General features: G+C 37.8%; 1 pseudogene; it reads left to right on the forward strand.

Moving 5' to 3' along the window:
• Positions 1-702: 702 nt before the first annotated feature.
• LOC103301991 (elongation factor 1-beta-like) lies at positions 703-14,899 on the forward strand (annotated as a pseudogene).
• Positions 14,900-24,067: the final 9,168 nt, after the last annotated feature.

Raw genomic sequence — 24,067 nt, forward strand, 5'->3', positions numbered from 1 at the left:
GGCATACCCAAAGAGAGATCTTGGCAGGCACCAGATCCTGCTGAGGTGAATTCTGTTTTGTGTGTTCAGCATATGCACAGTAGCTGATACACTATGGTTGGGGTTGATCATAAGTTAGCCAGTCTGAGGGCTGATCCCACTCATGATTGGTCCAATCAAATCTGAATTACAACAGGAGGGCCCACATAACCCACACAGGGGACATCCCTAGAGTACTTAGCAGAAGTGATCAAGGAGACTGCACCATGGAGTCCCACAAGACACCCACTATGTAAGGTCACTGGGAGTCACAGAAGATCTAACACATAGAAAGAAATAGAAAGAGATAGTCAAAATGAGAAGACAAAGAAACATTCCCCAAATGAAAGAACAGGATAAATCTCCAGAAAAAGAGCTAAGTGAAATGGAGGCAATTTACAATTGTTACAAGAATGCTCAAGGAAATTAGGGGAAGAATGGATGAAATCAAGGAGAACTTAACCAAAGAGATGGTAAACGTAAAAAGGAAACCATATGAAAGAACCAATTAGTATACAATATCTGAAATGAGGAACACACTGGAAGGATAAGCATAAGGTTAGACAAAGCAGAGGATTAAATCAGCAATTCAGAAACCAGGTAGAAGAAAATGCCCAATCAGAGCAGCAAATAGAAAAAGGAATTATAAGAAATAAAGCTAGTTTAAGGAACCTTTGGGATAACATGAAGCGTAACAACATCCGCATCATAGAGGGACCAGAAAGAGAAGAGAGAGAACACGGGATTGGGAACCTATTTGAAGAAACAATGACTGAAAACTTTACCCTACCTGGGTAAAGGAAAAAGACACACTAGTCCAAGAAGCACAGAATCTTAAACAAGATGAAGTCAAAGAGGCCCACACCTATACATCATAATTAAAACGCCCAGTGTCAAAAGACAAAGAGAGAATCTTAGTAGCATCAAGAGAAAGGCAGTTAGTTAACCTATAAGGGAGTACCCATACAATTTGACTGTCAGCTGATTTCTCAACTGAAACTTTGCAGGCCAGAAGGGAGTGGCAAGAAACACTCAAAGTGATGAATAGCAAGGACCTACAACCAAGATTATTCTACCCAGCAAAGCTCTCATTTATTAAAAAAAAATATTTTTTATTGATTTTAGAGAGGAAGGAACAGGGAGAGAGAGATAGAAACATCAACGAGGAGAGAGAACTGGCTGCCTCCTGCAGCCCCCCACTGGGGATGGAGCCTGCAATCTAGGCATGTTCCCTTGACCGGAATCAAACCCAGGACCCCTCTGTCCACAGTCTGACACTCCATCCACTGAGCCAAACTGGCTAGGGTGCAAAGTTCTCATTTAGAATTGAAGGTCAGATAAAGAGCTTCACAGACAAGAAAAAGCCAAAGGAGTTCATCACCACCAAACCAGTATTACATGAAATGTTGAAGAGTATTCTTTAAGAAGAGGAGGAGGAGGAGGAGGAGGAGGAGGAGGAGGAGGAGGAGGAAGAAGAGGAAGAGGAAGAAGAAGAAGAAGAAGAAGAAGAAGAAGAAGAAATGAAAATAAAATGGCAATAAATACATATCTATCAACAACTGAATCTAAAAATAAAAATAAATGAACAAGAAATCTAATGAACAAAATAAACTAGTGAATAAAATAGAATTAGAGGCATGGAAACACAGAACAGACTGATGAATCTCATAAGGAAGGGGGACAGAGGGGGCAGGAAGAGATTAACCAAAGATCTTAACATGTATATATGCATTAACTATGGACACAGACAATAAGGTGGTGAAGGTGTGGGACAGGGTGGGAACCAGGTAGAAGGGAGCAATGGGGGGAAAAAGAGAGGAGAACATCTGTAATACTCTCAACAATAAAGATATTTTTAAAAAAGCAATGTGAAGAGAAAAATATTTTTAAAAGAGAAAAAATATTTATGTGCAAATGTTTTATGAATGTATCACTTGCTAAAGTGAAAAAGGTGAAGGGATTAAGCAAAGCAAAGCAAAACAAAACAAAACAAAACACCCACATAAAAACACTTAGATAGACAAAGTATATTCATTACCAGAGGAAAATGGGGGTGGAGGGAGGCAGGATGGAGTAAAGGGAAAATAAGTGGTGATGCAAAGAGACATGACTTAGGATGGTGGACATACAATACAATACAATACAATACAATACAATACAATACAATACAATACAATACAGATGATGTACTATAGAATTATATACCTTAAACCTATATAATTTTATTAATCAATGTAATCCCAATAAATTAAAAAAAATTGTCATTCATGACAAAACCACCATCTATAATAATAAAAGCATAATATGCTAATTAGACCAGACAGCCAAACGACCTTCTGGACATCATTCTGGATGTCCTTCTGGACAAAGCCGCCGCGGTGGAGACCGAGGTAGAAGTAGTTAGGGGCGATGAGGCAGGCAGGCAGAGGGGTTAGGGGTGATGAGGCAGGCAGGCAGGCGAGTAGTTAGGGGCGATGAGGCAGGCAGGCAGAGTGGTTAGGGGCCATCAGGCAGGCAGGCAGGCAGGCGAGTGGTTAGAAACCAGCAGTCCTGGATTGTGAGAGGGATGTCCTGGGTGTAGGATGGGCTGAGGGACGCCCCCTCTGTGCACAAATTTCGTGCACTGGGCCTCTAGTATTCTAATATGGGGAAAAGGTCAACATTATTGCCATCACAATCCCTTGGAGGTTAGACAGACCTTGGCTTCTTTTTCCTGGTTTCTCCTTTTTGCTGTGTGGAACAAGCAAGTGTTTTAGTATCTCTCAATCTCAGGTTTATAACTTATAAATGGCGAAAATAGCATCTATTTCCCAAGGTTGCTGGAAAGTTTAAATAAGTCCTTGTAGAAAACATACTGTCTGGTACAGGGTAAGCATTAATACCTATTACTATTGTTATTGCAAGTGTAGTCCTTTATACTTTACACGTTATGAAGTACTTTTATCTATAGTGTCTCATTTGAGATAATTAGTTCCTGGATGACAGTACAACTTTTATCACAGAACCATGTGCAAGTATTTAATAAGCATGATTGCTACTGGGTTTGTTCAGGTGAAAAAGCAGCCGATTACATTCCCATTGCTTTGATGTCAGATCAAAATGTGTTCAAGGTATTATTATTTTTTTTTTAAATCAAATTGTATCTGACTTCAAACCATTTAAAGATAATTTTATTTATTCACATTTGTCAGGCTTTCTCCCACAAAGCTAATTTTGATCCTTACTTTATGTATGGGGAAGAGAAATGTGAAATAACTTTCGTAAGGTGAGAGGGCCATCAGCTCTATAACTAGCCCTCGCTCAATGATGGAATGCTCAGCATGTGCCATCTTCTGTTCTGGCTCTAGCTGAATTCTGAAAATGTCAAATCTTGTTTGTAAGCATTTGAATGCACAGAAATGAAAAGCAGGCACCAGAACAGTGGTTGTGTGAAGTCTTTGGTAGTGGCCCTGCCATCCAGTCCTGGCCACTTACGCCTTTAATTTTCTTACTCATCAGCGAGTGTTAAATCCATTTTAAAAAGTACCCTGTAACTTCCAACCTTAAGGAGATGAAACATGGTTTGGGAAGCAGTTAAAAGCCTTATATGTTGAGTAAAAAAAAATTTTTTTCTTATGAGATTTCCTGAAAGCACTCACATTTCACTCAAAGGTTGAGAATTATTTTTTCTTTCTTGGTCTGGATGAAGTTAGATTCTTGCCTGAAGGAAACAGAGTAATATTGGTAATAGTCTCAGAATGACCTATGAGAACACTCTGCTGTAGGGGGTATTTCCAGAGGCAGATAACAAGTGCTGTCAATCTCTCACACCATTATCAATTGGTGATAATGGTGCCAATTTGCACATTCAGCAAAGATGTCTAAGTTGCTACTGGACAGACTTCAGCTTTTTCCTGGGATAAAAAATTGTTCCTAGAGTCTTGTGGGAAAAGGGGACATATGCAGAGCTCCTGCTATTCCATTCTGGTTTATGAGCATTGCTATTTATGAATGGCTTCCTTGTAATTAACTGTTTGATTTAAAACAGAACTTGTGACTTTAATAACCCCCAAAGCACAAATTTGAAACATTAACCATTTGAGGAGACTCAAAAAGTCTTTCAATTTCAAGGCTATAATTGATTGTACAGCACACAAAATAATTCTTTATTACTTTACAGGATAATTAAGAAAACATTATGGAAAGCAGCTTCTACCGCTAAATAAAATCTAATTTCTATTTGCAGAATTTCAATTTTTGTTCTAAAAAGTTCTACCTCAATGAACGTATTTCTTTTTAATTTTTGATAAGGTAAGTTAGAAGGGGGGGGGCCTTTAATTTGGTGTTTAACAAGAAAACTTACTTTGTAAAGGGAACAGTAAAAGTTTTTCTTATTCTTTTGGAGATAGTTTCCAAATCTGAAGGTATGACTTAGGACAAAAGTAAATGGAAAGGGACATTAAAAAATCAATGGTCATAGAAAACAAAGCACACTAAATGGAGTCATATATAACCCCAAGGCTCTTAATATTCTTGAGGAAAAGAATGCACGGCAAATAATGCTTTCAGTTTTATTTAATACTTTTCTCCCCAAAATGAAAACAAAGGTACTGGTTGCAGTCATTCTGAGACAATCCCAGAATATCAGCAAAAAGGAACTAGTCTGTTTTATACTTTGTGGGGGGAACATCTTTACATTTTAGAATAGCATTCCGTGATTATTTTTAATGGGAAAATAAAATATAGGTGAGCTCTCCAGGAATCAATATTCTCTTATCTCTATTAGTGTTTTGCAGGCTGATTAGTTTGCAGAGGTTGGGTTTGATTGCTACTGAAGTAGAAGGCATTATAGATTCTCTGTTTTTCTTCGATCCACTTGGCTGAGGTCTACGGATCTATCTCTATGTATTTGCCTACCTTTCTACATGGTGCTTAGCACTGCAGCACTGGGCCTCTTCTAAACAGATTGTGAAATTCTATTGTGCTGAACTCTCAAGTCTCTTTCTGTGAATAGGTAACTACACCTCTTCCCCTTCCCCACACCACCGCCATTGCCCTCAGGAGAGCTGTTCCGTTAGGTAAAGGCAAATGAGCCAGACAGAAACAGGCGTTTAGAAAACAGCTTTGTGTGTATATGAAGGATGTATCCAGCTAAGTTTTGAAAGCAAAATGTGGAGGCACTGAAGGTCATAAGATTTATGTAATTCATATAGCAATTTAAAAAGTGACCAAGAGAAAACTTGCTCAACATCTAATGTGTGGTATTCTTAAATGATTGAATACAAGAGTTCAATATTTCCAATTTTTAACATCCATGGTGTACTGCCTTGGTTATGATAGTTGGCTATCAATCAATCCTTTATAAATATTTTTTTCTGTTTTTAAAGAATGATTAATTAAATGAGTTATATCATCCATATTATCTAAACCATTTATTTTCAAAAGTTTGAGATAGAAATAAAGCATAAAAGAATGATGTTTTCTGTCCAGCCTAGCAAGAAATTTTTTTAATAGATTGCTTATTTAATCAAGTATTTCTCTCTATTTAAAATATTTCAGCATTAAACAGTAAAATTGCTAAGTCCTTTGACTTTTATGCAGGTATATTTGAAGTTGCATAAATGTGTGTTTGAAAAAAACTGGGTAAAGTTTGTATAGTTCTAAAGGTTAAGCTAGTTAAATACAAACTGAGTCAAGTATTATCAGATTAATGCTTTCCAGTTTTTAGTCATATGATGATAACTTATTGTACAAATTGTTAGAGAGATTGTCAAAACCATGTTTAAATAGAAACTATTTAAAAGGATTCCCTTTAGAAGGATAACCCATTTATAATCTAAATATATATTTTTATGCAGAAAGTGATTTATGCTTTAATAATTATGGTGGTCTATAAATAATATAAACTAAAATGATTTAATTGGTATTTGCTGAAAATATTATTATTGAATTCATTATATTTACTGGAAAGTAAAGATAGCATTAAATACTTTAATATAAAGTCTACATATAAAAAAAATCTGAATTCTTTCCCAGAAGCCAATACAGAATCATATTGGTGAATAAACACCATTATTGCTGCTTCAAACAGCTGCTTAAGAAATCTGCTCCCAATTAACCTCATAGACAAATGAAAAACCATCTTCTAAAAATGGACACATTTATTTCTGTAAATATGTAAATTCCTCAGCATTTCTACAATGTTGGAATAAACCGTTTTCAATCTATATTTATAGATCAGAGTTGGGAGCAATTTCTCTATCCTTTACAAACAGCCTTGACTTCCTACTCTGAGTTCAAAACTGCCTTAAATTGTGTCATTTTTTTATACAAAAGGCATTCTAAAATTGTATTATGCATTTATTGTGCTGAAAGAATGACCCTTGCCATGCTTTGTTTACTGAATGTCAGATTTTCATTTGTATTACAGCTGTGTACCATAGCAGTTTCGGTTTTGTATGAAGGGCAAATAATGCACAAAACAGTCAAACCACAGAGCAGTAATTAGCCTGGAAAAGATCAAAGTGTGCTCTTCTAAATCCAGCCAATTTGCTCTGGGTGTGCAAAACCAATAGTCTTTCTTTTGCTAAGGTCTCTTATTAATTTTTGCTTTCGTTTGTTGCAGAGCAGCTGCTTTACTGTCAACCCAACATCCTGCTCTAAAAAAAATCCATTTTGATGCCACAAATGCAATTTCAATGGGTTTAGGAATAATAACCAGCTTTTTTTCACCCCACTTCTAGGAGATAGAAACCTGAAATGAAAGTTTTCAGCATCTGTAAAGTGAAAGAAAGAAACATAAGTCATAACACTGTTTGGATTTGTTTCTCTAGAAAAAGCTGAAGAAGAGTGAACTGGAAATATTTCTGCTTTTAGTGCTTTTAACCAGCACTACCCTTTTCAGTGTATGGCTATTGCTCTCTTCTTTTCTTAATATGAGTTCTTTTTATCCTCAGGGTTACATTGTGGTTTTTATAGAAAAATGGAATGATCCAAGTTATTAATTAAATCCAATCCAGCAGAAAAAAAACCTTAAACTAATAGTTTATACATTTCAGGATGAAAACAGTAAAAAAGATAGTATTAATTTCTATTTTCTTGATGTAATTAGTATTATTCTTGAGTGAATATGAAGTGGCTGTTGAGGATGGTAAGGAAATAAAAACTGTGAAGGATAAAAGAGTAAAACGTTATAACCTAAAAAATAAAATATGACCTTGGAGAATATATTTTAAGTATAGTCTATGTATTTCTCGCTTCCCTTCTCCATTCTTGTCATTTTTCTCTCAATATTCTCTTTGGCAAAAAGTAGAGAGAAATAAACTGATTAGTTTATTGATTCCTATTATGTGGCAGCTTTTCTGTAATTGTTACCTATATATAAATATATAAATATATAAATATATATATATTTTTAGTAATTTTTTCTCACCCAAGCAATGAATATTAACATGTATTAGCTGAGTAAATATATTTTTGTGTGTCTAGTGTTGCAACAATTTTCCTGGCTTCACAAGAAACCATTTAAAATTCATTCTGAGTTATATTCCACTTCAAACATGTGCCAAATATTTGTTTTGGTATCAATATAACAAGCCTACTAGACACTAAAATACAACCAAGCAAAACAAAAAGTGTAATGATACACAGAATTAACATAATGAAAAGAAGCACATACAAGTAATTAAGAATAATTGATTCATAAACAAATGTATGAATGTCCATGAAATGACCAATTGGTTTGTTCTGGAAATGTTTTCAATTGAACAGGAATTTAGTGCTTTTGAAAAGTAACAAAATGATCATACATAGAAGTTAAAGTATCTCTTTAAACAACAGGTACAAATCAGACATTAACTCCTGATTTTACTCTTAAGTAACTCTTAAATAAACTTGAACTGCAGAATTCTTCATTCTTTTATATTATTTGGCATCTTTTTTTAATATATTTTATTGATTTTTTTACAGAGAGGAAGGGAGAGAGAGAGAGTTAGAAACATCGATGAGAGAGAAACATCGATTAGCTGCCTCCTGCACACTCCCTACTGGGGATGTGCCCGCAACCAAGGTACATGCCCTTGACCAGAATCGAACCTGGGACCCTTGAGTCCACAGGCCGACGCTCTATCCACTGAGCCAAACCGGTTAGGGCAGTGGTCGGCAAACTCATTAGTCAACAGAGCCAAATATCAACAGTACAACGATTGAAATTTCTTTTGAGAGCCAAATTTTTTAAACTTAAACTTCTTCTAATGCCACTTCTTCAAAATAGACTCGCCCAGGCCGTGGTATTTTGTGGAAGAGCCACACTCAAGGGGCCAAAGAGCCGCATGTGGCTCGCGAGCCGCAGTTTGCCGACCACGGGGTTAGGGCATATTATTTGGCATCTTATTAACATCTGTTGTTACCCCTATAGCCTTTATAATGCATTCTATTCTTCCCCTTCTTTATTATTTAAGAGGCCAATTCTGAAGATGATAGTGTGATGGTAATAAATCTATACTAGAAATTAAATAAATATACTTAACCTTCATTTACAGCTGTTATTAGATAAAGTCTTCAAGTTCATATAAAATTTCCTTGATTACCTTTATCTAGCATCTGTAGGACTTAACCTGAATTTCTCTATAAGACAACTTGAAACATGGCATTTAGCAAACAAAATGGCCTCAGGGAATGTGAACACAATCTCATTTAGAAAATCCTGAGAATATTTGGACTAAGATTTTTAAAAATGATATTGGGGAGAATGAGAGATTCTAAAGATACAATAGACCTTTTTTTATCCAAAGAAGAAGAACAAAAAAAGGAGGAGGAGAAGAAGGAGAAGGAGAGGGGGAAGAGGTGAAGAAGATGAAAAGCTAGTTTGCAAAGTGTAGATTGGTGGTTTCATTATTAGTTTAAATTATTGAGAGGGTAGTTCTAGAATTCTTGCAGAAGTAATTATCTCTGGCCAATTCAGTAAGGCAAGAAAGACATAAAAAAATGTAAGGACTGGAAGGGAAGAGACAGAAAACTTAAGACAACGAACAAACTGTTAAAACTAATAAAAGAATACAAGTTACAATGGCAAAAAGGAAAAAAATTAACAGAGTTCTATACTTGCACTAATCAATTAAAAATATAATGGAGTCCTGGTTGGTGTGGCTGAATGGTTGAGCATCAACCCACAGACCAAAGGGTCTCAGGTTCAATTTCCAGTCAAGAGCACATAACTGGGTTATGGGTTCATTCCTTGGCCCCAGTCAGGGCAGGTGTGGAAGGCAACCATTCAATGTGTTTCTCTCACATCAATGTTTCTCTCTCCCTCCCTCCCTCCTTTCCGCTCTCTCTAAAAAAAAAATCAATGAAAAAAAATCCTCAGGTGTGGAGTAACAAACAATATATCTATATATCTATCTCTATCTCTATCTCTATCATCTCTATCTCTATCTCTATCTCTATCATCTATATATACATCAATCTATATACAAACTAGAAAATCTTATGCCTTTTATTATAGCAACAAAACTTGAAGCATATAGAATATGATCTAACAAAATGTGGATAATACAGAAAAATCTTAAACATTTTTTGAAAGACCCCAAAAATTTGTCTAATGTGATCACAGCTTTTAGAGAAGAGTTTGAAACATAATAAGCACTAAAGAAATATATTAAATAAATAAATGAATATCTGAATAAATGGAGAGATATGCCATTTTCATAGATGGGAAAATTAACATTGTAGAGCCCTCAATTCTTTTTTTATTTTCAGTGCAGTTCCAATATTGTGGGGGAAGCCATAAGAAGAAATGGGATTGGAAATCCTACCTAATAAAAGAGTAATATGCAAATTGACCGTACCTTCGCTACACCCACAAGCACGACCACCAGCCACACCCACCAGCCAATCAGAGCGAGTATGCAAATAAATCCAATCAAGATGGCTACAGCCACAGAGAGCAAGGTTTCCCAGGCAACGGAGGAAGCCACGCTTTCCGCCTGCCCTTGCTGGCCTAATCCTCCACTCAAGCTACAAAGTTTCAATTATAGAAGGTAAACAAATCCAAACAGAAATGGTGGCAGCCACGGAGCTGGAGAGAGCAGGCCAGGGTTGTCCCCGGCAACGGAGGAAGCCAAGCTTTCCACCTGCCCTGGCTGGCCTAGGCCTCCACTCCAGGCTACAAAGTTTCAATTATAGAAGGTGAATTAACACCAACAGAAATGGCGGCAGCCACGGAGCGAGCAGAAGGCTTGGCTCCGCTACAGGCTACAAAGTTTCAATTGTAGAAGGTAAATAAATTCCAGATACCAGGGCCTCCTCTTGGGTTGCCAGGGGGCGTGGCTGGTCTGCAAACCACCATAGGCCCCTCGCTCAGGCTGCCCCATGCCTCAAGGGAACCCCCATCCTGATCCGGGACACTCTTTAGGACACACCAGCTGGCCCCCACCCCTGCACCAGGCCTCTATCCTATCTAATAAAAGAGTAGTATGCAGATTGACCATCACTCCAACACACAATATGGCTGCCCCCATGTGGTCAAAGATCCTGCCCCATGTGGACACAAGATGGCTACCACAAGATGGCCAGCAGGGGAGGGCAGGTGAGAGGCACCAAGCCTGCAAGGGAGGGCAGTTGAGAGGGACCAGGCCTGCAAGGGAGGGCAGTTGGAAGTGATCAACCCTGCAGGGGAGGAGAGTTAGGGGTGACCAGGCCGGCAGAGGAGGGAAGTTGGGGGCAAACAGGCTGGCAGGGGAGTAGTTAGGCATCAATAAGGCTGGCAGTGGAGTGGTTAGGGGGTGATCAGGCTGGCAGACAGAAGTGGTTCGGGGCAATCAGGAAGGCAGGCAGGCGAGCAGTTGGGAGCCAGCAGTCCTGGATTGTGAGAGGGCAGTCGGACATCCCTCAAGGGGTCCCAGATTGGAGAGGGTGCAGGCTGGGCTGAGGGACACCCCCCCCTCCGTGCATGAATTTTGTGCACCAGGCCTCTAGTATATTATAAAAGAGGGTAACAACAACAAAAAGTATAAATAAAATAGAGGCCATTCAGATACTGATGATGATAGGGTGCCATGAATCAAGTCAATGATGTGTATCTGAGAGCCAAGAGGAGCATATGTTTGGGTGTTGTTTTCTTACCTGTTTAGCCATCCTGTATCTTTTGATTGGAGCAGATAATCCATTTGGATTGAAAATAATTGTTGATAGATATGTATTTATTGCCATTATTCATACTTTAATCTTATTTTTTCCTTCTTCATAAAGAAACCCTTTATTTATTTATTTATTTTTTCTTTTTTCTTTTTTTTAAATATATTTTATTGATTCTTTACAGAGAGGAAGAGAGAGGGATAGAGAGTTAGAAACATCGATGAGAGAGAAACATCGATCAGCTGCCTCTTGCACACCCCCTACTGGGGATGTGCCCACAACCAAGGTACATGCCCTTGACCGGAATCGAACCTGGGACCTTTCAGTCCACAGGCCGACGCTCTATCCACTGAGCCAAACCGGTTTCGGCCAAGAAACCCTTTATTTTTTTTTAATGATACTGGTTTGGTGGTGATAAATTCCTTCAGCTTTTTCTTGCCTGGGAAGCTCTATATGTCCTTCAATTCTAATCGATAGGTTTGCTAGATAGAGTAATCATGGTTGTAAGTCCTTGCTTTTCATCACTTTGAAGATTACATGCCAATCTTTTCTGGTTTGCATGAAAAATAAGTTTCTGTTGAGAAATAAGCTGACAATCTTATGGTGCTTCCATGTAGGTAACTAACTGCTTTTCTCTTGCTGCTTTTAAGATTCTTTCTTTATCTATAACCTTTGGCATTTTAATTATGATGTGCCTTGGTGTAGGACTCTTTGGGTTCATCTTGTTTGGGACCTTCTTGGACTTGTGTGTCTTCTTCCTTCACCAAGTTATGGAACTTTTCTGTCATTATATATATCTTGCTCTCTCTTTTCTTCCACCACCCCAATGATGTGAATGTTGGTATGCTTATACTTGATGTTGTCCCAGAGGCCTCTTAAACTATCCTTATTTTTTTTGGATTGTTTTTTCTTTTTCTCTTTGGATTCTTATTTTATTCCACTGGATGTGGAAGATTTCATCTTCTCCTTCATCTAATCTACTGTTGATTCTTTCTGGTGTACCTTCATTTCAGTTATTTTATTTTTCATTTTTATTGTTCCCTTTTATGTTTTCTATCTCCATTTTTTATGTTTGCTATCTCTTCGTTGGAGTTCTCCCTGAATTGATATATTCTTCCCCTAAGTTTGTTGAGCATCTTTATAAGAAGTGTTTTGAACTTTGCATCTGTAGATTGCCTATTTAGTTCTTTTTCTGGAGTTTTGTTCTTTGTCTCCTCATTTTGGCTGATTTTCTGTGTTTCCATATATTAGGCGGAGCTGCTATGTCTCTCAATCTTGCTAGAGTGACCTTATGTAGTAGATGTCTTGTGGGGCCCAGTCTTTCAACCTCCTCAGTCACCTGAGTGAGGCATTTCAGGTGCACCATGTGGAGCAACTTTTCAAATGCTTATTTGCATTGTGTATGTCTTCTTTGGTGAGATGTGTGTTCAGATCTTTTGCCCGTTTCTCAATCAAGTTGTTTTCTTCTTGTTGAGCTTTTAATATCCTTTACCAGATGGTATCTTTTGCAAGTATTTTCTCCAGTCTGTGACTTGTCTTCTAATTCCCTTGATATTGTCTTTTGCAGAGCAGAAGGTTTAAACTTTAATAAAGTTCAACTTATCAATTATTTTATTTTCATCAATTATTTTATCTTTTCTAAAAAGATATCACCAGGGGTTATTACTAGGAGTTTTATAGTTTTGCATTTTACATTTAGGTCTATAATCTATTTTGAGTTAATTTTTGTGAAAATATTGTGTGTCTAGATTAATTTTTTTTGCATGTGGATGTCCAGTTCTAGCACCATTCATAGAAAATAATATCTTTATTTCATTGTGTTGTCTTTGTTCCTTTAAAGATCAGTTGACTATATTTATTGGGGTCTCTTTCTGGGTCCTCTATTCTGTTCATTGACCTACTTGTTTATTCTTTTGCCCATACTACACTGTCTTAATTACTGTAGCTTTATGGTAAGTCTTGAAGTCAGGTATCATCAGTTCTCCAACTTTGTTCTTCTCTTTCAATATTGGTATTCTCTGTCATTTTGCTTTCCGTAAAAACTTTAGATCAGCTTGTCAGTATCCATAAAATAATTTGCTCAGACTTTGGTGTTCATTAATTAAAAAAAAAAAAATCCTGCTAGGTAGTATGCTAATGATAATCCATTCTCACCAAGAAAATAGGTAAACAAATTTTGGGCATTTGTCTTCATAAAAGAAAAATATGTAAATCATTTTAAAATATGAAAGTTATTTTTAAGTTCTTTGCGATGAGATAACAAATCTCTATGTAATACTTCAGCTTGTCATGATGATGTTTTTACCTATTAAATGTTGATTTAAAAATATTGTAAAAATATGGAGTATATTTTAAAGTCTTTGTTTTTATAAACTTTAATACCATCAATGAAATGTTCATCTGGGTTCAATATTTTTACACACAAAGTTGCTTATAATGATGTAGGTAATGATTTTACTAGGGTACTGACTATCATTTATCCTAGGACCTCTTTCCCCCCCCCCGCACTTTTAGTCAAGTTTGTATGTACATGCAGTAGTTCCTTACCAGAGTGGTTTTAAAGATATCAATACTACCATGGCTGAGTGGTTCAGTTGGTTGGAGTGTTGTTCTCTACACCAAAAAGCTGTGGGCTCAATTCCTGGTCAGGGCACATACCTAGGTTGTGGATTTCATCCCCAGCCAGGGCATGTACATCAATTGATGTTTCTTTCTCACATCGATTTTTCTCTCTCTCCCCCCTTCCTCTCTCTCTAAAAATCAATAAAACATATCCTTGGGTGAGGATACAAAATAAAAGATAGCAATACTAATGAGAATGTATATTCTCCATTATATTTTACTTTATTGGGTCAACAAAAAGTTGTTTTTTTGATTCCTAAGCACAAAGAAAGGCATGTTGATAATTTAATTTAATTCAGAGTTCCTGATTTTTACATTGTGGAATGAGAAGATTAATATACAACCTTTAACCTTTGGCCAGGTAGGAAAGAGGGAAACTCCACCTCTATCCACCTCTGTATAAGGAATTATGTAACGTTTTTCCCTTAGTGTTTGGGACCCCCACCTCTGCTCCTCTTTTCTTCTGCTGCTACTCAGCTCCAGAATCAGGAGATGCCCTCGGTTGTGAAGACCTGAAAAACCCTGATGACCTCCAGGTGCTCAGCAACTACCTAGTGGACAAAAGCTATATCAAGGGGTATATGCCATTACAAACACATGTGGCAATATTTGAAGTTGTCTCCAACCCACCACCTGCCAACTTGTATTATGGCCTCCGCTGGTATATTCACATCAAGTCTTACAAAAAGGACAAAGCCAACCTGCCGGGAGTGAAGAAGGCTTTGGGTAAGTATGGCTCTGCCAATGTGGAAGACACCACAGGAAGTAGAGCTACAGATAGTAAAGGCGATGATGACATTGATTCCTTTGGATGGGATGAAGAGGAGGAAAGCAAAGCAGACAAGAGGCAAAGAGAAGAAAGCTTTGCATAGTATGAGTCAAAGAAAGGCAAAACTTGCACTTGTTGCCAAGTCTCCCATGATATTAGATGTGAAACCTTGGGATGATGAGAGGGATGTGGCAAAATTAGAGGAGTGCGTCAGAAGCATTCAAGCAGATGGCTTGGTCCGGGGATCTTCCATACTAGTTCCAGGGGGGGTATACGATTAAAAAACTTCAAATACAGTGTGTAAAGATGATACATTTGAAAGTTATGCTGAAGGACTATATGCATTCCATGGATGTGGCTGCTTTCAACAAGATATAAAATCTATCAAGGACCATTGCCCTTAAAAGCTTTGGAAGTTAAAAAAAAAAAAAAAAAGGTTGATTTTCATGTATTTCATTATTGACAGAGTCTAACAAATATCAAGAACAGAAACATTTAATAACAATTTTATCCAACTTTTTAGAAAAATAAGGCATGGCAGAAATGAGAAAAGGAAGGGAGGACTGGTTCAGCAAAGGGGCTGTTACCGAAAAGGTTCCGCTGTGAGCACCTGGGACTCACTCCCATTGCTGAGCTCCAGAGCCAGTGAAGAACTTTTCTGTGTTGTTCCACTCCAGGCACAGTCTCTCTCTCTCTCTCTCTCTCTCTCTCTCTCTCTCTCTCTCTCATCAGCTGGATATCAATCACGGAGTACTTCTGGCTTAATTGTTTTTAGATTTAGAATCCTCAGGCGTAGGGATACAGGTGTTGCAACGAAGGAGGTATGTGGATCGGGTTACTGCATTATCTACTAAAGTCACCATACCGGTCTTTTGACCTTGTTTTCTAAGGCAGAAAGAACAAGTATTTTTAACTAAGGTTATTACTACTAAGTAAAAAACCCTGCAAAAAAGCTTATCAATCTTGATTAATTTAGTAAAATTTTGTAAGCTCTTCATATTCTATATTTAAACCCATAACTTAAATAGTCATATATGATATACATATAAGTATGTCAATGATATATATTTTAACAGATTTGAATGTATTGTTGCTATTTTTACCTAAGAGAGAGTATGCAAGGAGCAGAAGGATCAGCTCTGACTTTGTCGTTGCTCCTCTTGTGCTTACCCTATTAGTGTTTTCTACAGTTTAGGGTTTCTTTGAAGAGATCTTTTTTTCAGTCACTTATTTATTTTAGGAGGGTTTGTTTACTTAAAAGTAGATAATATTCATATGTTTACTTAACTAGGCACCAAAAAATGCACCTTGTTAAATAAAAACAAAATGAATGACAGAATGATGGGTCAACTGTCTAGTCCTCCATATTGTGGATATCCCATTTTTCCTTCAGGGTGCTTTGCTTGCTGTATATGACATGCGACAGTTTGACATTCAAACCTATTGAGGGTGCCAGTGTCACTTTAAGTGAAATATTAGTAAAGTTTAACATTTTCATAATTATTGGGGTAAAGGTAAAACAAAACAGAAGTTCTCATATTTTTCCCCAGTGGAGTATCTTGTGCATCTCTTGTGGTATGTGCATTCCAGTTTGGAGACTACTAGTCTACAAGTATGGCATATACATCCTCCACCATATGGCCCTTGCCTGCTTCTTTAACCTAAGCTCCTGCCTTGTTGTTCCTCATACTGTACATTTCAGTTATTGAGAACTTTTTGAAGTTCCCTGAATTTATCATGTTGAGTTGTTGAGAGTCATGTGTCAGAGATTTGCTTCTACTATTGCTTCTTCCCAGAATGCTTTTTTTTTTTTTTTTTGACTGCCTGGTAACACCTCCTCTATGAGACTTTTCCTGGCTCTTTCCCATTCCCAGGGAGCATTGAAAACATACATGCTCTCAACCTTAGCGCTCAGCTCTTTTGTTGAATATATTTGCTAATATTCTTGGCTCCTTCTATAGATTATAGTATCCCTAAAATCAACGATGTTGTCTAATTTATCTTAGTATCACCAGCATGTAGCCCCAAACAGGTGCATAACCATGCTTGTTGAATTAATGATGGAGATGGTAGTCCTATTGTACACAGTCCTATTGTACTCAGAGGAAAATAATTCCAAACAATGTCATGAGAGCAATTCTAGCCTGGGCCCAATGTATAGAATAATAGGGAAGAAGGAGTTGGTTTTAATATAAGGAAGAATTATCTAACAATTAGAGCTGCTTGAATACAGGGTGAATGGCTTTGGGATATAGTGAGTTTCTTGCCACTGGAGGTATTGAAATAGAGCCTGAATAGATAACCGCCTTGAGTTGCTTGAGCCGGCTGAGTAAGGGCTTACAGCATCTGGAGTCATCAAGGTGAGAGGAAAAGAATTTAGAAAATCTTTGGATTATAAACAATCAGATTTGAAATCATTTGATATGTCTAGTGATTGGTCTAAACTTTAATATATATATATTTTAAAGTGGTGAGCCTAATGCCTGGCCACTGCGGCTCAGTGGTTGAGCATCAACTATGAACCAGGAACTCCCAGTTCGATTCCCAGTTGGTGCACATGCCTGGGTTGTGGTCTGGATTCCCAGCAGGGGGCGTTTAGAAGGCAGCTGATCGCTGATTCTCTCTCATCATTGATATTTCTGCCTCCCTCTCTGAAATCAATAAAAATGTATTTTAAAAAAGTGTTGAGCCTATTTGAAGTAAACAATTTCTCTGTAATTCATAGTTCCTGGATCTAGGTGAGAAACAACAGTAATGCTACTTTGCCTTCTCACGAGTCCGGCGAGGCAAGTCTTTGAGCAAGTACTGATGCTGTTATTTTTCTTTGTGAGTGTCACTACAGCCATCTAACTTGCTTCCTTTTTTCATCTCAGAAGTAAACCGCCTTCACCCTGCCCAACCATGGATTTAAATTTAGAGTCCTGAGAGTCTATAACAAAGTCATAGTGTCTTTTGAGATTTGGAACAGAAGCAGTTATCTTAATTTTCTATATATTTAGGGCTTTCTAAGACAGAATTTTAATGTATTGAATCAGTTAAACTTAATTCAGGAAATAAATAGTAAGACTCTACCATAGATATAAATAAGGCTAATTATAACACCTTTTAAGGGCATGAATCTGATAACATGGGAACTGGGGCTCAGTGAGGTTAAAGAGATTTGGCGAAATGCTGTACAACTAATTACTTTCAGAGCTAGATTACAATCAGTCACATCTAATTCCACTTCCATAGTTTTCTGCATTTTACCACACTGCCTCAAAAGTCCTGAAGGAATTTTACAATCTCATAAAGGAATAAGACATATATATATATATATAACAATTAGAGAGTGACAAAAGTAAAATCAAGTGTAATACATGTGTTACAGCTACGGAGTAGTTTGGAAGGTCAACAAGGTGAGAAATCACAGGCTAGAGGATACGGACATTTGTATTAAGAGCAAATTTGAAAATAGCTGTGAGAGATAATTAGGCTTACAAAATTTTTCTTTGGGCCTCAAAGTGCATGGCAGCTTTGTCCACATTTAGCAGTGCACTTCTTTTCTTTTGTTTCTTTTTAGTATTACTACTCTCTATCATACTGGCCAATAGGATGCAAGCATCTAATTGCAGCTAATTCTTATACATTCCAGTTACTCCCACAAAAACAGGTTGCCCTGGTAACCAAACAAAAAGAGAGTAGAAAACAGAAGCAAAGTATTTACTTAATGTCTGATGGGCTCTCTGCACCATTTTCATTAGACTTGTTGCTGCCTTTCTTTTTGGTTTGGGTGCCAGTCACTGCTTATTTTTAAGCTATTAAAAGATTGAAAAATTTTTTATTTTTATTTTTTTTTTAATTTCTTTATTGATTAAGGTGTCACATATTTAAAAGATTGAAAATTTTATCAGGTCTTTTTATATAGAAATTTATCCTGAGTAATGAACTCACAACTATTGATTCTTTAAATATATACATTTAACCCAGGAACTTGCAACCCTTGTCAATGGGATTCAAGAGAACAGAGAGTCATTTGATGATGGTAAAAACTCTCTTAAGGATGTTACAAGAAAGGAAGGTGATAGTATATTTGAAATAACTTTGTGAAAGGCCTTGCTATTTATTTTGCAACATCAATAAGAAAAGTATAGACTAACCAGTTGACATAGAGACTTCATTGCTAATTATTTTATGTACAGTCTTTATTTAATAGACTATATAATTAATACAATCTACTGTGTCCTAGCTAGTTTTTAAAAAAATATATTTTTATTGATTTCAGAGAGGAAGAGAGAGAGAGAGAAATAGAAACATCCATGATGAGAATCATTGATTGGCTGCCTCCTGCATGCCCCCTACTGGGGATTGAGCCCAAATCCCAGGCATGTGCCCTGACCCAGAATCCAACAATGACCTCCTGGTTCATAAGTTGTCACTCAACCACTGAACCACACCAGCTGGGCCTAGCTAGTTTTAAACCCTTGGCGAAGAAGATTTAAATGATGAAATAGAAGGCAATTTAGACTCATAAAATATGTCTAACATTTTCTGAATTGGGGAATAGGCCCACTCTCTTCATCCCTACTATTGTCTTGGTACCTCTTTGAAGTACTAAAACATGAGAACTTCAAAGGCAATCCAGGAAGATGGCAAACTCTGGAGGTATAGACAAATACACATGCCGCTAGGTGGTAGGTTTGCTAGGGATCTTGGCAAAATTGAATTTTCTTAAAGAAAAAAAGACAATTAACATCTGCATAATCTGCATATAATAAATTGCTTCATCTAACAATTACTTTTAAAAATCACACTTTGTGTATATCTTACAAAAATGTGACTCTACAATGGGAATGTCATTTGTAGGAATAGAAAAAAAAGCTGGATGCTTGTTTGGAAGTTTAATAAGCAGGAGGGAAAAAAGGTTGTTCCATAAAGAGGTAGATCTTCTATGGAATGTCACTGCTCTGTGACATAGATCCACCCATGTGTGTATCTGGAATTAGCTGTATTAAAGTAAAATACATTCTTTGCATCTTTCTATGCTAATTCTCTTAATCTAGCAGCTGAGTGTGGGATTCTTGGAACAAGATTTTTTTTCAAGGCATTTGCCTTTTAGGAGTAGAGTCAACATTATGCCAAGTTAATTCTGTTCTAGGGTCACAATGTAGAAAGGTAAAAAAATATAATACAATTTTTCTCCATATAAAGAACACTTGCTTGTAATAACAATAACATTAACAACCTATGAGATTGTTCAGTATGTAATGCCTCAAATGTGACTTATTTATTTATTTTGGTTAATCCTCATCTGAGGATATTTTTCCATTGATTTTTAGAGAGAGTAGAAGGGAGGGGGAGAGACAGAGAGAGAGAAACACAACACTGATGTGAGACATCGATTGGTTGCCTCCTGCAAGTGCCCCAACCAGGGCCGGGGATTGAGCCTGCAACCAAGGTATGTGCCCTTGACCAGAATCAAAACCATGACCCTTCAGTCCATGGGGCCGATGATCTATCCACTGAACCAAGCCAAGTAGGGCATGACATATGTTATTTTTGTACTTTGGGATGAATATCTAATTCCTCTGTCTTGTGAATTGGTTTTTTTATGTGAAGGACTAGAGGCCCAGTGCACGAAAGTTGTGCACTGGGGTGAGGGGTCCCTCAGCCTGGCCTGCGCCCTCTCGTAGTCTGGGACCCCCTTGGGGATGTCCCCCTGCCGGCTTAGACCTGGGATCGGGCTTAAGCCGGCAGGCGGACATCCCTCTCACAGTCCAGGATCCCTCTCACAGTCTGGGACCCCTCACGCCTTACCGCCCACGTGCTTGCTGCTCCTTAGCGCTGCTGCCGAGATGGAAGAGGCTTCCGCCACCACTGCTGTGCTTGCCAGCCGTGAGCCCTGCTTCTGGCTGAGCGGTGCCCCCCCTGTGGGAGCTCACTGACCACCAGGGGGCAGCTCCTGTGTTGAGTGTCTTCCCCTTGGTGGTCAGTGCACATCATAGGGACCAGTTGTTCTGACGTTTGGTCAATTTGCATATTAGGGTTTTATTATATAGGATGATAATGCAGCTTTAACCAGTATCACCAACATCTTACTACCACTGTAGCCATAGTGGAAAAATTAGAGTCAATATGATGGCTAATTCCTTTTTGGAATGTTTCTATGTGGCAAATTCAGTCATTCTTTGGAAAGGATGTGATAGGTTTGAGTGAATTTTTTTGAGTTAAGATCCAATAAAAACAGCTTGAGTTTCAGCCTATAGGAGGCAGATTTTGCTCTGAGAAAGGTTGATAGGTGTATTACCATGCTGAAGTCTCTGCGTATGGTATCCAGTACCTGCATAGAATAGGTCAGGCTTTACGAGCCTGAAAGCAACATCAAAGGAAGCTTGTAAAGAGTTCTTTGCTGAAGTTAGGGAGATTGGGAGAGTAATGTTGTCCTTTGTCTATCCGCAGGGAAAAATGTAGGTTGGTGATAAAAAAGGATTTCTGCTAAATTCTTTCAGATTTATCCCACAGCAGCATTTAAATGCTTGTCATTCTAACTTAGGAAATGATTGATACTGACTTTTCCTCACTAACTAATATTCATTCATTGTTTTATTTCTGTCTATTAATTAAGTCTACTAATTGAAGACTTTAAATGTTTCAGATAATCAAGACTACACCCAGCAAAATGCTAACGACTTTTCCTGAGTGTAATCTTAATTATCTGAAAATTTTATTTAAAGTCTTTGATCAGTGGCCTAAGGATAATTGAAAAACTGAGTCCATATTACCAAATAGTAACAATAACAACAAACACCACAGCATCCTTTCCTGATTGCATAGCCATAGAGGATCTCGTAGACTGACCTCAGCTCCTTTCCATTTCTTCATTTGTCTGGTGAGCCTTGTCAATAATTTAAGTAGCTGAAGGACTCCCTCTCTTTCTCTGGCTTCCTCTCTCCCATGGGCCCATTACCTTTGTTAGCCTGCCTTAGAAAAAGAGGAGACATCTGTGACATGGTCTAACTTCTCCCAAGTCAAGGATACCTCAAAGGCAAAGTTTGAGGGGGAGGGGGGCATCAGGGAGGAGAGAAGGAATTGTAAACAAAGCGATAGCTGGGGAGTGGCACTTTCTTTCTGGACATTCTGTGGAGCCCCTTTAGAGGCAGTGAAGAAAGTAAAATCCAGAGGCATCTTTAAAAAAAAATGCTGTTTAAGGTTCTGACTTCTTAAGCCGATCTAATAGGGAATAAAGATGAGATAAATAGTGTAAGCCAGGTGGCCAGGTACAAACCCAATCCTATTTTGACTTACATTTGCTATTTTTTCAAAGGGATTTTCAGCTTCTCTATTTGGCAATATGCCAGAGGATCCAACATGGCTAAGCTATGGCATCATGTGGTTGCAGTTTCCTGGACCAAGATCTAAATAGCCTCAAATGCTCCCCCAGTTAAAGGAGTGTGGGCTCTACAGACATAGATTTTTTCTTTAGTTTATATCTTAAATAGCTTTGTGTGAAGTATCATTAAGAAGGAAGAAAATTATGGAAAGAGAAGACAGGCATTTTTTTTTATTGATTGACTAATTTGAATTCTTAAAAAATCCTCACCCAAGGATATGCTTATTGATTTTTTGATATCAAGTTTGAGTGATGATGGGACTATACTTTTGGGGTATTATTCCAGGTTAATGTCTGGGAATACTGTATATTTGTGAATAATTCAGAAATCCAGGGGCCTTAAATTGAATTTAAAAATAATTATGAAAATCATTTCGTGTTGGTTCCTTTCATGTTTCTCCTTAGACATATCTATTTAGTAGGAAAAAGTGGGAGTTGCTTGACTCTTTTCTTTTCCCTTTCATTAGTCCTGATTTTTGTTGCGGGGGGGCGGGGGGTGTGGTGTGTTACAGAATTGGTTGGTCAACATACCTGCATAACTTAGGTGCAATTCAAGATCTTCTCTTAAGAAAATTAGTTCATGAGACCATGATTGGCATCTGTTTTGCACAATCAAAATATTTCTTTGCTGAGCTAAAAATGCCCTTTTAATGCTTTGGGGGTGAGTCCAGAGACAGTGCTTTATCTGCTTCTGTACATCTATGAGAAAATAAAAGGGCCTTAAGAAAGCTTCTCAACTGGAGGTGTGAACCTCAGATAAATTGGGAACAAATAACACCCATTTCCTCTCCCAACCAAAACGTCTTCTTTGAGCCTGCCCCAGAAACAGAGAGAGGGAGACGTATCTGCACATTTATCTGGAGGTTGGAAGCTGGAGAGAGGATTGAATTGTCAGTGAACTTTGTACTGTGATTTCATATTGAAGTGGCTGCATCTGTGCCACCTGTTGATGGCATGATTGGAGCATTAGTCCTGGCTCAGCCTCGGCACCATTGAAAACTCTGCTTAACATCGCCCTGGGGGAGGCTTTATTGGAAACCCAGTCACTTTGCCTCGGCAATGGTGTACATTGGCGCCCCATTCAACCCTTTCTCTGACATTAGCACTTTTGAATGGGCCACCAGTGAAGCCTTTCAGTGAGAACATGCAACCGGGGTTTGTGGGTGGCCTAGGGCTGAGCTGAGAATTCTTGTTAATGGACTGAGAGACTTAGCCTATTGAGGCACATGAACTCAGTGACCAAAGAAAAGTGAGACAAAGATGTCCCTCACAGGAACATGTAGGTCAGAAGTGGACAAAAGCAGACATGGACCAGTCAAGCTATTTGATTACTGAGCTGAATAGGGAACATGGATCCCTGTAAAAGGGGGTGGGAGTGGGGTGGCAGTATGACTGATTTGATAGAAATCTCAAAAATACCCGCACACCCTGAGCTCGAGACATTTACCGAATTGCAGGTGGTATGTGAAGTTATTTTTAAAATGTTTGTTTCCCTTCCACTTGTCTTTGTGGTCATTTCCTATTTGGCAGTACTTAGAAAAGACCCAAATAACTAGGATGAAGAGAAAGGGCCACAAAATTGAACTGGAGAAAGCATGCTTACAAGTAGAAGGGAACCATGGGCAGCATTCCCCAAAGCACTGGTACTCTGGTCTGTTTTCAAGCTCTTTAAGGGAACATAAGATAAGCTTTGGGAACCTGAACTTTTATATGTTTAGGATCATAACTTCAATATATGAGTGTAATTTCAAAACCTTTTTACTCTAAGACATAGGCTAAAAAATATGTCTGAAATTTTGCAAAGAAACAAAGGAAAAGAACAACAACTCAAAAAGGTTAAGAAATCCAGGTACAAGACAGGGATGCCCACTCTTACCACTTCTGTTCGACATAGTACTGGAAGTATTAACTATTGCGATTAGACAAGAAGAAGAAATAAAAGGCATCCAAATTGGAAAAGAAGAAGTAAAACTGTCCTTATTTGCAGATGACATGACACTGTACATAAAAAAACCCTAAAGACTTCATCAAAAAACTATTAGACTTAATAAATGAATTCGGCAATGTAGCAGGATACAAAATTAACGCCAAGAAATCTATAGCATTTCTATACACCAACAGTGAACTTACAGAAAGAGAGACTAAAAAAGCAATCCCATTTGCCATCGCACCAAAAA

The sequence above is a fragment of the Eptesicus fuscus genome, chromosome 5 (genome assembly GCF_027574615.1).
Source record: "Eptesicus fuscus isolate TK198812 chromosome 5, DD_ASM_mEF_20220401, whole genome shotgun sequence".
NCBI lineage: Eukaryota > Metazoa > Chordata > Mammalia > Chiroptera > Vespertilionidae > Eptesicus > Eptesicus fuscus.